This window comes from Cyanistes caeruleus, chromosome 8, assembly GCF_971803275.1.
Source record: "Cyanistes caeruleus chromosome 8, bCyaCae1.hap1.1, whole genome shotgun sequence".
In the NCBI taxonomy this organism is placed as follows: domain Eukaryota; kingdom Metazoa; phylum Chordata; class Aves; order Passeriformes; family Paridae; genus Cyanistes; species Cyanistes caeruleus.
Genome location: NC_141708.1, coordinates 15,150,172 through 15,163,314, shown reverse-complemented (window position 1 = coordinate 15,163,314; position 13,143 = coordinate 15,150,172). Strand labels below are relative to the sequence as shown.

At 35.5% G+C, this 13,143-nt stretch overlaps 1 long non-coding RNA gene across 1 annotated transcript; it reads left to right on the top strand.

Annotated features, from left to right (window-relative positions):
* The first annotated feature begins 5,011 nt into the window (after positions 1-5,011).
* LOC111930983 (uncharacterized) lies at positions 5,012-12,209 on the top strand. The gene is made up of 3 exons (XR_002865371.2): positions 5,012-5,058; positions 5,626-5,743; positions 12,107-12,209. It is a non-coding gene; the product is annotated as an uncharacterized LOC111930983 (long non-coding RNA).
* Positions 12,210-13,143: the final 934 nt, after the last annotated feature.

Below are 13,143 nucleotides of genomic sequence, written 5' to 3'. Positions count from 1 at the left end.
TGTTAGCCAAGGATCCAGAGTACTACTGGAAAGAAGTAGTAGATTTTATTTAGTAGAAGTTGAAGACTGTGAAATCACTGGTATTCCCTGTTTTGTGGCAACCAGACTTGATTCCATTATTTATAAATCTGTGCTACAAGATGTTGCACATCTTTAGCATTCATTTGTCCATAAATATACAGATATGCATAAATTGTCTATTTTCTGCAAGTATTCTTTCTCGATTTCATCATCTGTTAATTAAACCAGACATTTTAAAATTAGAGTCTGGCTTAAATAATACAGCAAAGACTTATTTTTGTATGGTGTGCGTTCTGTCTCTATTTCCATTCTGAAGGTGTGTTGATTGCCTGAGTTTCACTGAAAATTACCTGTTATTCATAGTGCAATGCCTAAGTAGACTTTTGTTGTTGTGCTGGATCAGTGTTTTGGAGGAAGAGCTTTCGCCATAGAAATAGAGGCGTTCACTCTTTTAAAAGTAATCTGTAGGCATTTATTACTTTGTCATCAGTTTTTCACCCAGCAATTTTGGCTAAACTCTTTAGTTTCTATTCATCTATTGAAGAAGACTAGTCATATCCCCAGTTTTAAATACATATAAAAGTTTTCTCCAAAATGGATTGTTCATTGTGGCTACATATTTCTTTCATAAGAGAGTGTATAAAATGTGCTACATCCAGGTGTGTGGGTTAATGTTGGAACTGCTGGTTTCAGCAGCACTTCAGTGCCAATGCAGACACCCATCACAGCTCACCTGCTTGTTTAGGTAAGTTCAGGGCACACTGGCTATTTTCCCTCTGCTTTCTGTGGGAGCCTGGCCTGCACAAAAGGGCCAGGAAGCAGCTGTGGTACACTCTGGGCAGTTTTCCTGGAATGGCTGGCAGGTTAAGTCTATTGCTCTTTTCTGACCTAGGTTGTTATAGATCCCTTGTTCTTCACGTCGCTTTCCAAGTCCCATTTTATCTTCACCTTACCTTTCCTAATCCTATATACACATACAAACCGTATTCCAGCACTCTTCCCAGGCCACGTGTCCCTGCTTCCACTGCACACTCCTTTTTTGTTATTTAGTTTGAAGAACAGGTCCATGCTCATCCAGAATCCACATATCCAGAGGGAAGAAATGGTGAAGACAGCAGAGCAATGAAAAAGATACTGTGTCATTGTCCTGTTCTGGATACAAATGGATTGCAGATCAGTCAAGATCAGCAATTTAAATCTTAAGAACAAAGATTTTGTGATGGTCCTGATTGAAACCTGATGACCATAACATCCAGTTCATTAATAAGCATTCCCACTTAGACACTTGCCTCCCTTTTCCCTTTCTTAGATAAGCTTGTTTGTGAATTTTGCTTGAAATATTTTCTGTGTCTTTCCCTTTGTGTTGCAAAATACATTTACAATTAACAATACCTCCAATTTTATATTTTTCAATCTTTTATTTTTACTTTATCTATCTCTTTATATACATAGCCTGAAAATGGATTTTTGGAAGCTTTTCAGCACTCAAAGGTCTCATATTATCTGTCGGTTAATGTCTCTGATTTCTCTATTGATCTACTATCTTTTTTGTCTGCCTTTCGTTTTTAAGCTATCTCAAAGAATATCTATCCCTTTCTTTTACTGGTTAGGCAACAATGAGAAAATTGTTCTCCAAAATAAGCACAATTGATGCCATTTTTTGCTTGTAATTGCTTATTTGATCTGTCAGTCATCCCACCAATTTCAAACACAGAAATAAAAGTTGGACTAGAGAAAAATAGAATGAGGGTGAATACTCTTTAGCCTTCTACACAAGGCTATAAATACAAAGAGATTTCTGACTGTAACTTCTGTCATATCTTTGAATAATGCACTTTAAACACAATGGTTTTATGCATGATTTAGCAACTGAACAAAAAAAAGGGCAGATTTGGAATATTAAAATGTTTAAAAGGCAAAAAATATCATTTTATGCAAAGAAAGAGCAAGTCTGTAAGCAAAAAGTAACAGATATTTTAAAGGAGGGAAATATGTAAAAGGAAAATAGAAAGTTCTAGTATCTCAAATGAAGTAGATACCATATTACAAATATTTTCTTGGTCATTTTTCCCAGAACAATTACATGTTTTGCACTTAATTTAGTGCAGTTGTAGTTTTCATATGGCTTTTGATTTTCTATAGATGATAAACTGAATGGGATTGCAATAACAGCTACAGAAACAGCTGTTATAGAGCTCCAATTTGGGAGGACAAACAACTGTACATCAAAAAACCGTGAGCCTGAAGACAACTGGCTCCACGTGTTTGCAGATGTAGAGAAATAAACTCCTCCCATTCAGGTGTGTCTGCACACCAAGTGTCAAACAGGATGGGTAACATTAAAAGAGATAGAGGACAAAGAAAATAATTATATATAAAATATCTGCAGCAATCATGACATTCACACCATGACACTGTAACACTCACCATTCTTGTTCCCAATTTTCTTCCCTGTCATTTTGTTACCCTGTGTCATACCTAAAGTTACACTTTAGACTCCTTGGCGGCAGAACCTCTGTCTTAATTTATTTTGCAAACTTCCAGCAGTCTTGGGGTGCTGCATAACAATATGCCAGGTCTCATTAGTTTGCAGATGTATTTTGGTACAAGTAACAGTATGTCATTTGTTCTCTAACAAGGTTAGTCAAAATCCGCAGTTTTCCCCCATTTTTTCCTGTTACCTTCTCCTCTCTCTATCTAAATCTGTGTGCACATGGACTTCCATGCAGGTGCCTCCATTAGAACTCAGTCATGCATATTTGTTAAAATATAGTTTCAGGGTATAACTGGACAGTATTTATTTCTTTTTTGTATTTCAGTGCAGCTTATGCTTAAAAAGAAGCACAGGTGCTCAGAATCTCAAAGGATGTTTTCAGAAATTCAGCCTGTTTATGCTAAACTCAGGCAAAACTTAGGATGAAATCAGAGCAGCTACAGCCTGTAACCCATGAAGGTCTGCTGTTTGTAAGGTATCAGAGCTCAGCTGATGGCTCAGTGGGAATTCACCTTGTGTGGTGCAGGGATTATTCATCTCTCATTGGCTTCAGAGAGTTGAAAGGTGCTCAGTGCATGATGGCAGGGAGCAGCGGAATTTTAAATGCCCAAATCACTGAGTATCTGAATATTAAGACTGAGTAACAGTAGTTGTTATACCTGCCTACCAGTGGGATGTCCTCCAAATGGGCAGCTGTGGTTTCTCTTACCTCAATTTCATCATCTTATAGAAAACGAGTTTTTTGGGGGCCTTTGTAATATTTTTTATTATACTGAAATTACAGAGTAACTCTGTATGTGTTCACATATTGAATAGACTGGATCTGAATATTAAATGATGGATGGAAAAAGTGGAAACTAGTTGCTAGCATCCTGTTATTAGGTGTTTTTCAATATATTTTGGAACTGCACCCCGTAGTAAAAGAGATCTCACAAAGTTCTAATCATTTATTTACTTGACTGCATATGGGAGGACTACTTTCATTAGAAATTATTGGCATGATGATGTTCTGACAGTTTTGCAAAATCACTGTTTGACATTAGATTGGTTCATACATCTGGACATTTCCTTTGCTGGTATTTCCCTACAGATTCTGGGTAATTCTGAATTTTCAAAAATTTGGAATAAATAAGCCACAGACTTCAGCTTTCTTTGTAATCAATTTGCTCTCATTTACAAACAGCACATTTTCTTCCTAGGAGCATCTGTTTTAAAAAGTAAATTTAGTTGTTTGTGCGACAAAAGAGTTGGTGCACTTGTTTCCTTTATATTCAGATATACCCCAATACTAGTGAGATATGTTCTCCTACAATAGATGGAGAATATACTATTTGGTGACCTAAATAACACAAATTAAATTGTATTTTCCAGTACACCAATAATTTTGTATGATTATATTATCTCTATCTTCCACTTTGAGGACAGATTTACAGGTAAGTTAAATCCAAAATCAGAAGGAATAATTATTATTGATACTCATTGTACTCAGTGACTGCTAAAGGGCTTTCAAACCTGGACTCATTAGTAGATTTAATTTAGACATGCAAAAGTTATTTGTCACTCTGTTAGGCTCCACAATTCCCTTGGTAACTACTAGAACAAGAGAGGAGCTGCCAGAAGGTTCAGTGCTTCCCTCTTGAATACCCAAAGAGGAATCATAGGCCAACTCAGTCAACCTATTTCAAGATGACTAAATTTAGGTGACAGAAATGCCCTTCCTTTGTTAATCTATGTTCTTTAAAATAAAAATAAATAAATAATAATTAAAAAAAAAGCCTTGAAGATTGACTTCAATGGAACAAGAACTGTGTCCAGTGAGCTAGATCACTGAGCTAGGTTTTAAAATTTGTTTTAATTAGATATTAACTGATTCTCACTATCTGACTGTAGAACTCTATAGTTAGTAGAAGTTTGTCATTAAGAACTTCATCAAAGGCTTTCTAAAAATATAAATCAGTAATGTCATCTGCTGTTAAAAATTGTAAGTTCCACTATAATATCCACAAAGCTAGTTGGGTAGAATTTTCCCTGTGCTGTACTATGCTAGTTATCCCTTATTAAATTATTGCTATCCCTTAGAGGCATGCTCTGAAATACCTCCTACCTACTTATTTTTTCAACACTATTTCTCATTGCTAATTACCTGGAAAAATGTAGGTGACACCTGACCTAAATTTTTAGGAGTAAAAATAGTGTTTTCTAATTTTTTAATAAAAAGCTTGTGCTTTTCTTCTGATTAACATGAGATTTTATGTTCTGTATGATGAAACAGCTTCAAAACATGCATGAAACATAGATTGTATCTTCTCAGAATCTTCATGGTTCAAACTGGAAGGCAAAGAATAATAAAAGGGGCAAAGAATGAATTTTGAAAGTCAACTTGCCTACAGTTTATGCAGGGTTTGAAACAGCTCACAGAACTCAGAATAGTTTAGAAGACAGTTTTCATGGTTGTGAATTGCTGAAGTGTAGTATAATCTGTTTTGTACTCCTCAGACCAAGTTCACCCAGCGATGTTCCTCACGTGCTGAACAAGTAAACAGGTAATGGTAAGTTCAGTACTCTGACAGAAACATCCTCCAGTTATTCCTGTAAGAACAATTTTCTTTTCTGTTTCCAAAAAGGTTAGAGAGTGTGATGAAAATTTGCTTTAAAATCACATGGCATGGATAGACTTTTGCCCCATGAAAGAAAGCCTCTATATCCAGAGCCACAACACAAACACTTTGTTGAAAGATGAGTAGCTTGTGATTCTCCATCCCTCTGTCAAGAAAAATCATAGAAATTTTAGCTTGGAAGGGATCTTAAAGATCAAATAGTTCCAGTGCCATGGGCAGGGACAGCCTCCACTAGACCAGGTTGCTCAAAGCCCCATCCAACCTGGCCTGGAACACTTCCAGAGGTGGGGAACCCACAGCTTCTCTGGGCGACCTGTCCCAGTGCCTCACCATCCTCACAGTAAAAGATTTCTTCTTTAGATATAACTTAAATCTCCCTCTCTGAGTTTAAAGCTACTTTCCCTTGCCCTATGACTAAATAATACAGTTCTTCTCCAGCTCTTTTGTAGGTCATCTTAAGGAACTGGAAGGAGCTCCAAGGTCTCCCTGCAGCCTTCTCTTTCCCAGGCTGAACAGACCCAGCTCTCCCAGGCTGTTTTCACAGGATGGAGCTCCAGCCCTTTGATCATCTCTGTGGCCTCCTCTGGGCTCACTGGGAAGAATGCTGGAGGTATGAAAATGAAAATTTTCTAATTCAGTAACTTCTTGCTCCTAGTAGAGCCTTCAGAGTTGATTAGACAATTCACTAAGTGCTCTAGACAATGTTGATCAAGAAAGTTACGTGGAGAAAGAATTAACCAGAACTCATAATTTCCATCTTGCAAGTCTTAAATGGCTTAGTGCAGAGTGCCAGGGGATAGTGGTTTGCTGTTTTGGAAAATACATTTTTCTTCCAGCGTAAAGTAATCAACGGTGTCTATGTACACTTCAAAGATGTGCTGTGTGATCAAGGACAAGAGATTGAAGTGAGATCTTTACAAGTGAATAATGTTGCTCTGTGCCATTATTAATGATAGTCTTTAAGCAATACTTCATGTTTGTAAAAAATTTTAAAAAATAATTGTCACCACTTTAAAATTATAACATTTATAAATTCATGCAATATCAATTCTGGTAATAAAACTACTCTTATTCTCAATATTTTAAAATATTGATTTTTGTAAAATATTTTAAATTTATTCTCTAATTTAGGAATAGATTAATTAATTTTATATTTTTTACTACAATTTTAGTCTTTATCCTTGTTCTGGATGTTTTGTTCCATAGTTGGTCAAAACACTCAGAAAAATACATCACCTTATCAAAAAAAGGGAACTTTCTATTTTCATGAAGGGGATGAAACTACTTACTCTCATCTTCACTGGAGAGATTTACAGAGAATATTCCTAAAGGAATTGTATTTGTATAATCTGATTTGAGCAGAAGTTACCTCAGCAGCATCCTATTTTCCTTTCACTATCACTCTGTTTAGATCAACTATATAGGGTTTTATAGATGGTGTTATGGGGGTTTGGAATTCAATCATTATCACTAAAAGGACTTTAAGACTCTGACAGGTTATTTTGCCAATACCTGCATTGCTCTGCATCCCTTGTGAATTGTGGGCTGGCCAGGGGACAGGGATCCTGCAATGGGAAAAAGTTAAGTGACACCAAATTGATTGGCCCAGTGCTTACACATCCTTCTTACTCTCACTGGTCTTATCAGTGTTGTATTGGCATTGTGAAATTGTGGTCACCCAAAGGTTGCTTGAATTGAATCATGAGATTACAAAAACTAACCCAAGATCAGAAAGGACAAACATGTTCAACATTTTGAGCTGAGCCATCTGGTTTCAGAGCTGTAACTGATTTAATAGAAAAGCCTTTTTTGCTCGGGTAGGACCAGAGGCTCATTGGAGGGCATGTAAACATCATATTGTTTAATTTATGACATCACAAGTTATCAGTTTTTGGCAGATTTAGTAAGATCTCTAAGTAAATAAATAAATAAATACTTCTGGTTAGTCAAGGAATTCAAAAAAAGAAAGAAAAACATCACAGACTGCCCTGAGTTTTTCTTTATTCATTTCCAGGCACCATTTAGTTCAACACAGGAGAGAAATTAATTTTCTGAGAAGAATTAAAATAGTCTAGGTGACAAAATCTGGATGTAAGCCTCAAACAATAAAGAGAGGTCACCTGGGAAAATGATCAAGGTAGCCATTTTTTCCCAGCTCAGTGAAAGATTCCTTGATGCACATGTTTTTGGAGTTTACCGTTGGAAAAAAAATGAGTGTAATATTTATTTACAGTGATGTTTAGTTGTAGAAATACTTATGAGTGGAGCAACCTTATTGCTACCTTAATATGCTTTACAAGAACAATATGTCCTAAATAAATGTATATCCTCTTCTTAGAAAAAAACCAAATGATACAAGTTAAAGATATGAACACAACATTTTACAAAAAAGATAACTAACCCTGTATAATTTATTTTTATGAATTACAAATGACCACATAACTCACAAGTGATTGAGCAAAACAGAACTGGAAGTTCTGTTAGGAAAAATTATCAGTAGAAATAAATATCATATACAGAGTCAGTCTGCTCTACAAGTTCTCTTTATGGAACACCAATTTTCATTGATGGACTGTAATATTTTATATTAAGTGCTGAAGCATCATTAGCATCACATCATTGACAGCTGGTATTGACAGTGGTTTCGAAGTAATAAGCAGGCATGTGAAGGTAAGGAAAGGGTTGTGTTGTGCTTTTTTACCCTTTCTCTTGAAACTATTACTACTAACACAAGCAAGGACAGACAAGAAGGAGGAGAAAACAAATTGTTTGTAATTTTTGCATATGCCTTATCAAACAGCACAGAGATCCTGTTTCCCATCATTTTCAGACAACCCTCTATCAAATACAGAGGAAATGGTGGAGCCAGAGGAGAAGTTGGCAATGAATTTAGAAGAGTTTTTCATCCTATTTGCTGTAGAATTTGCAAGTAAAGATAATAAAATCATAGGTTCATTGTAGAGAGCTGAATTGACTTTGTGTAATCTCCTACTCCTACAGTGTTTTATTAATACCAAAGTGTGAGTGAATGTAGGTAGAGAGGCCAGCTTTACTTTGACCAGTGCAATAACTGGGGGTGTGGATTGCTAAAAACAGAAGGGTTAAAAAAAGGGAAAAATTTATTAAAGCTGGAGAAAGTTGACTTTTGGAGAGGCATGACTAAAATGAACTTATTCTGTATAGCTTCCCAAAGATGAAGTGACTTAATTATGATGTAGAAATAAAAAAAAAAATTAAAAAAAAATTGCTAGGTGTTAAAAGACTATTTAAGCTAGCAATAAAAAAATAAAAACTCCTGTCTGGAAGCTGAAACTGAATGAATTCTAATGAGAAATAAGGCACAATTTTGCTGCAGCAATAGTTATTTAAGCTTCAGAGCAAAAAGCCAAGGGCAATGTGACTCTCCATCTCTCTGCCTTCAGATCAAGAGTGGATGTTTTTCTGTAAGGTGTTTAACATAAACTACTAAGCTGAGTAGAACTGAAAATGAAATCTAATGACCTATGACATACAGGGTCAGAATGGATGATCTAATGGATCCTTCCTGTCTTGAGTTATATGAAAAAGTTAATGGAGCTGAACCATTTTACAGAGATGAAGAATCTGTCTTTCGTGTCCATTACTCAGCACATTTTTTTCCTGTTTTTTCAACTGGTCTGTGTAAGTAGATTGTAGAAATGGTGTTCCTTTGAAGATTTTTATTCCATGTATTACTGCACTGAAACACAGACAGCTATCAACTTCTCACATTGAATTTATTTTTCAAGAATATTTCAGTTTTCTGAAAGTATTAATGCCATGCTCATCACTATCTAATGCCAAACAAATATGCTCGGCAATAGGGTCTTTGCTCTCAACATGTTTTTGTATCTCTAATTAATTCAGACCTAATCATTTACTACATCTTCATTCTCATATTTCTCCTCCTTTGTGTCTCTGAGATTTTTGGTAATTAGAGGGTTGAAATTGCAAATTCACAGTCTTAGGGGGTTTTTACCTTCTTTTTCTTGCCTCATCTTTAAGCAGAATTTTATTCTTACCTCTCTTCTTGCCCTGGAGGTCTCTACGACATCCCTTGTGCTTCTGTCCTTATTCTTTTTCCTGTCTAGTAGCTTAATCCCAGATTGATTCATTATATTTCTCCGAGGCTCACTATAGCAATTTTTCAGATCTGATTTTTCTCCTGATACACATAGCTCTACTTTCCCCCAGTCTCTTTCATGTTTTTGTCTTCCAGAAAGTCTGGAAGCCCTGTGTTTAGAATTAATATTCTTTCTTGGGAATAAATCATGTTTCTCATGTAAGTACTACACTGCCATGCATTTGATTACCAGATGTTCACATTTTGAATATCATATTTCTGTAACGGCATCTCCAGAAACAGTATCCTGGTTACACACTGGATGTAGAGGCACCCCATGAATATTTTATAACTCTACTCATGGAAGATTATACCAAAGTGTCTTTTGTAGATAAGTTACATGGTGAATCAGATGTCCCATTGTTAAGGAAGTCCTTTTTAAGTATTACTGTTGGTTTTATTAGAGCTAAGCCTCCAGTCTCAGTGCTACAGCATAAGTAATTATGCACCCTTTTCCTTTTTATGATAGTTGCATAAAAAAGGAGACTTCTTGCCACTGTTCTGGTCAGGATCTGAACTTTATGAAGTACAGTGGGACTTCTAGTTATGATTAGTTGAATTTTGTAAGAGTGACTGGACTAGTGAGTCCTTTTAATTTAGTACCATAACTTTAATAGCGGGCAGTGTCAGAAGTTTCATTAGAGAGTGAAACAGTTGTTCAAAAGGGATCTTTTTTTTTAAATGTTCAGCATGACTTACTTCTTGGCATGAAGCATATCTACTATCTATAAATTAATATTTCTTTTTGGTTTTTGTGTAATTCTCTTGCTATTCCTGATGGCTTTTAAAAAAGGCTCTTCTGTTAATTGGATTCATCTTTGAAGTTTGTGTAGAAGGTATGAACAGACATGCATATCCCAAACCCAAGTATGTTTAAATTATTTCCTGTCTCCAACAGTTAAACAGGTACATCTCTCTCTCAGTATCTAATTATTGTATATGACATGAGAAATTTTTGATGATTTTTTTACTGATTTTTTTCTTACTGAAAAACTCAATTATTTAAAATTGTAGCAGATTTAATTCTACCTATTCTCTTCAGCTGAATAATTTCAAAGCCTTGGTTCTCTTAGGTTTTAGGTTATATGTACTTCTAACAGTTCTATCAATTGACAAACATTTCTAAATGTGTATTAGGAATGAAAAATTTAGTAGCTAAGGCTTTCAAATGGTAAACTTTAACATCATGGTACCTTGGCTCTGGGGTAGTCTGCACCAGCAGACTGAGAGAAACAACATTTCTAAGAAATTATTTATTCTGGTCCTTCGTTTTGAATATTTGGATTTGAGGGAAAATTTAGCCTGTAACCTGACTGTCAAGTAGAAAGTAAACTTTAGATAAACTTTAGATGTGAGCTGGAGCCATTGTGGTTTCCTCTTAATGGCTAACAGTTCATTAGTCACTTGTTATCAGTTACAATGGCCAACCCTTGAACTCCAGTGAGGAGGAAAACATAATTTTCCTGCCTCTAATACTGGAACTACTTTCACTTGGCAGGATTTTGGATGGTGTTTTTCATTTTTGCTAAAATGTCTACCATTATATACAAAAACTGTATATCTAACAGAAAATACTGGAAACATGGGCAGTTTCAATTAATTGGGGGGATGATGGGGGGTGGCAAATGGGTAGTATTAGTATGTAGACCCTGAAAACCCTTACATATACAGTGGCCACAGAGACAGAAAAAAAATTTACAAGTTTGAAATATTCAAAGTTCACCTATATTAACAGACTTGTCGGGTTATGCAAGCTAAGCTTATCTTCTTTCTCAGTCATTTTGATACAACTGTAAATCTGAGAGGCTAAGGCACACATGATAATCCAGTTCTTAGAGAAACACCATTTGCTTGGAAAACAATGAGAGGAATTTCATTGCTAAGATATAACACCAAAACCTGAAATCCTGTCTAAAATGTTTATTCTTCAGTCATTTGCATATGTAATAGTAAATGTACAGCAAGGGTGAAATTATGCAGTGAAATATATGCTCAAAAGGAAATCCCATTAAACACTTACTAAAAGTTCTTAGCATTTGCTTTACTTCCTTAGTTATTGGCTGTCAAGTTGATATTTTTATAGAATTGTGTGTCACAACCATGGGTTCTTACTCCTTTTTGGTAATATTATTCTTCTAGCTATCTCTTGGGGTTTTTTTCCCAGGCGCATTACTTTACATTTATCTATAGAAAATTTCTTCCACTATGAGAATTTGTAGTCAAATCATTCTTCCATAAATCAGGGCAATTCATGACAGTGAAGGCTATTTGAAGCATGTGCTATTTTGTTTCCTTAGGAGTACAACTTCTGGGAGAGTAGTAGAGTTCAGAGGCAGCTACTTTCTGCAGCAGGTTTTCCATCTCTGACAACGAGCAGTCATACAGATTTTATATTTACTTTGGAGCAGTAAAGTAACTCTTGAAATGGAGCAAGTACCACGGGGATGCTGATGTGGAGCCTGAGATTCTGCCCTTTTTTTTTGCCTTTATTTTTTATTTTAAAAAATGTACATGAAAAGTACTATTTTCAGCATTTCCTTTTAATTTATAGCAATTCTTCACCAGGATAATAAATACCAAATTATTTACTTCAGAGGATTAAGAGGATTATTTAGTTAATGTTTAAAAAGCACTTTGAAGATAAAAAGCACTATTGAGCTGCTTAGGACTTACTGAATAGTTAATTATCTAAAGGTCCCATTCTCCCCCCTACAGGTTATTTCTACATAGGGGAGAGTAAACTCTGAGCTTCATATCATGACTTTCAAAGCCAGGCTTTTTAAATCTTATTGGTTTCAAAATTTACTTTTTTTTTTTTTTTTTTTTTTCCAGTGGCCTGAATCTGATTCCTTTGAAGTCAATGGCAGAAGTCCAGCACTGAAAAACAGCCCACTAGAGCATAATGTAGCTGTTCAGAATAAACAAGTGGAAACAATGGTTAGAGCCCCTGTCAATATTATTTACATTTTGTCTCAGTGTGTGTATGTATAGGTTCATATATACATTCACATGTGCACACATAGGTATATGAACACAGAGTGGTTTGAGGACAAGTGAGACAGATTTTTTAATTTGGGACTTTAAGCATGTGGGACTCATTTCTTCATGAAGAGAAGCTTTTAGAGAGACATGCTGACCTTGCTGTGACTTTCTATGTGCAAAATGGATCTCATTGCAAGACCTCAAAGCACAAAAGATGTATTCTTTTGTAATAGGGGTAGGAATTTATTAAGAAGTCTTCACCAGGTGCCTGCTCTTGGGACTCCTCACAGCTGACCCAGACACCTCATACAAAGAAATGGAGAAGGAAAGAGTTTTTGAACTCAACATTCAGAGTCAGCCCTTATCCATGATAAAGTGATTGAAATTACTAATCCTATTCAGTCTTAGCTGTTAAAACTGCTTAATTCCTTCAGTGTTAGCTGTTAAAACTACCAAAAGTAACCAATGTAAGGTAAATGTTACTCTCTGCTGAGGACAGGAACCTCCCTTTGAAGTAGGTAGCCTGGAACAAACTGTTGCACACATATCAGATCTTTACTGTAGAAGACATCAGTCCCCCAACACCAACACATATACTTAATTTTGCAAATATTAAATACCTCTTGATTCTGATGTGACTGATTAGGACTTGGATGTTAAGTATTTCTTAATACTTGCATAATTATGGCCTAAATTTATAAATACATGCCATTTAAGAAAAAGTCGTGAGAGTTATATATTTAACTGAAGTTCATAATTGATTCCTCCCTAAGACAAAGAACACTATGTCAACCTGAACTCATTTAAATTTGACCTTTTAATGTGCTACAGCAGCATACTATCTTATGATTTTAGCTGTGTTGGCTCTTAAATCAGGGTCTAGATGT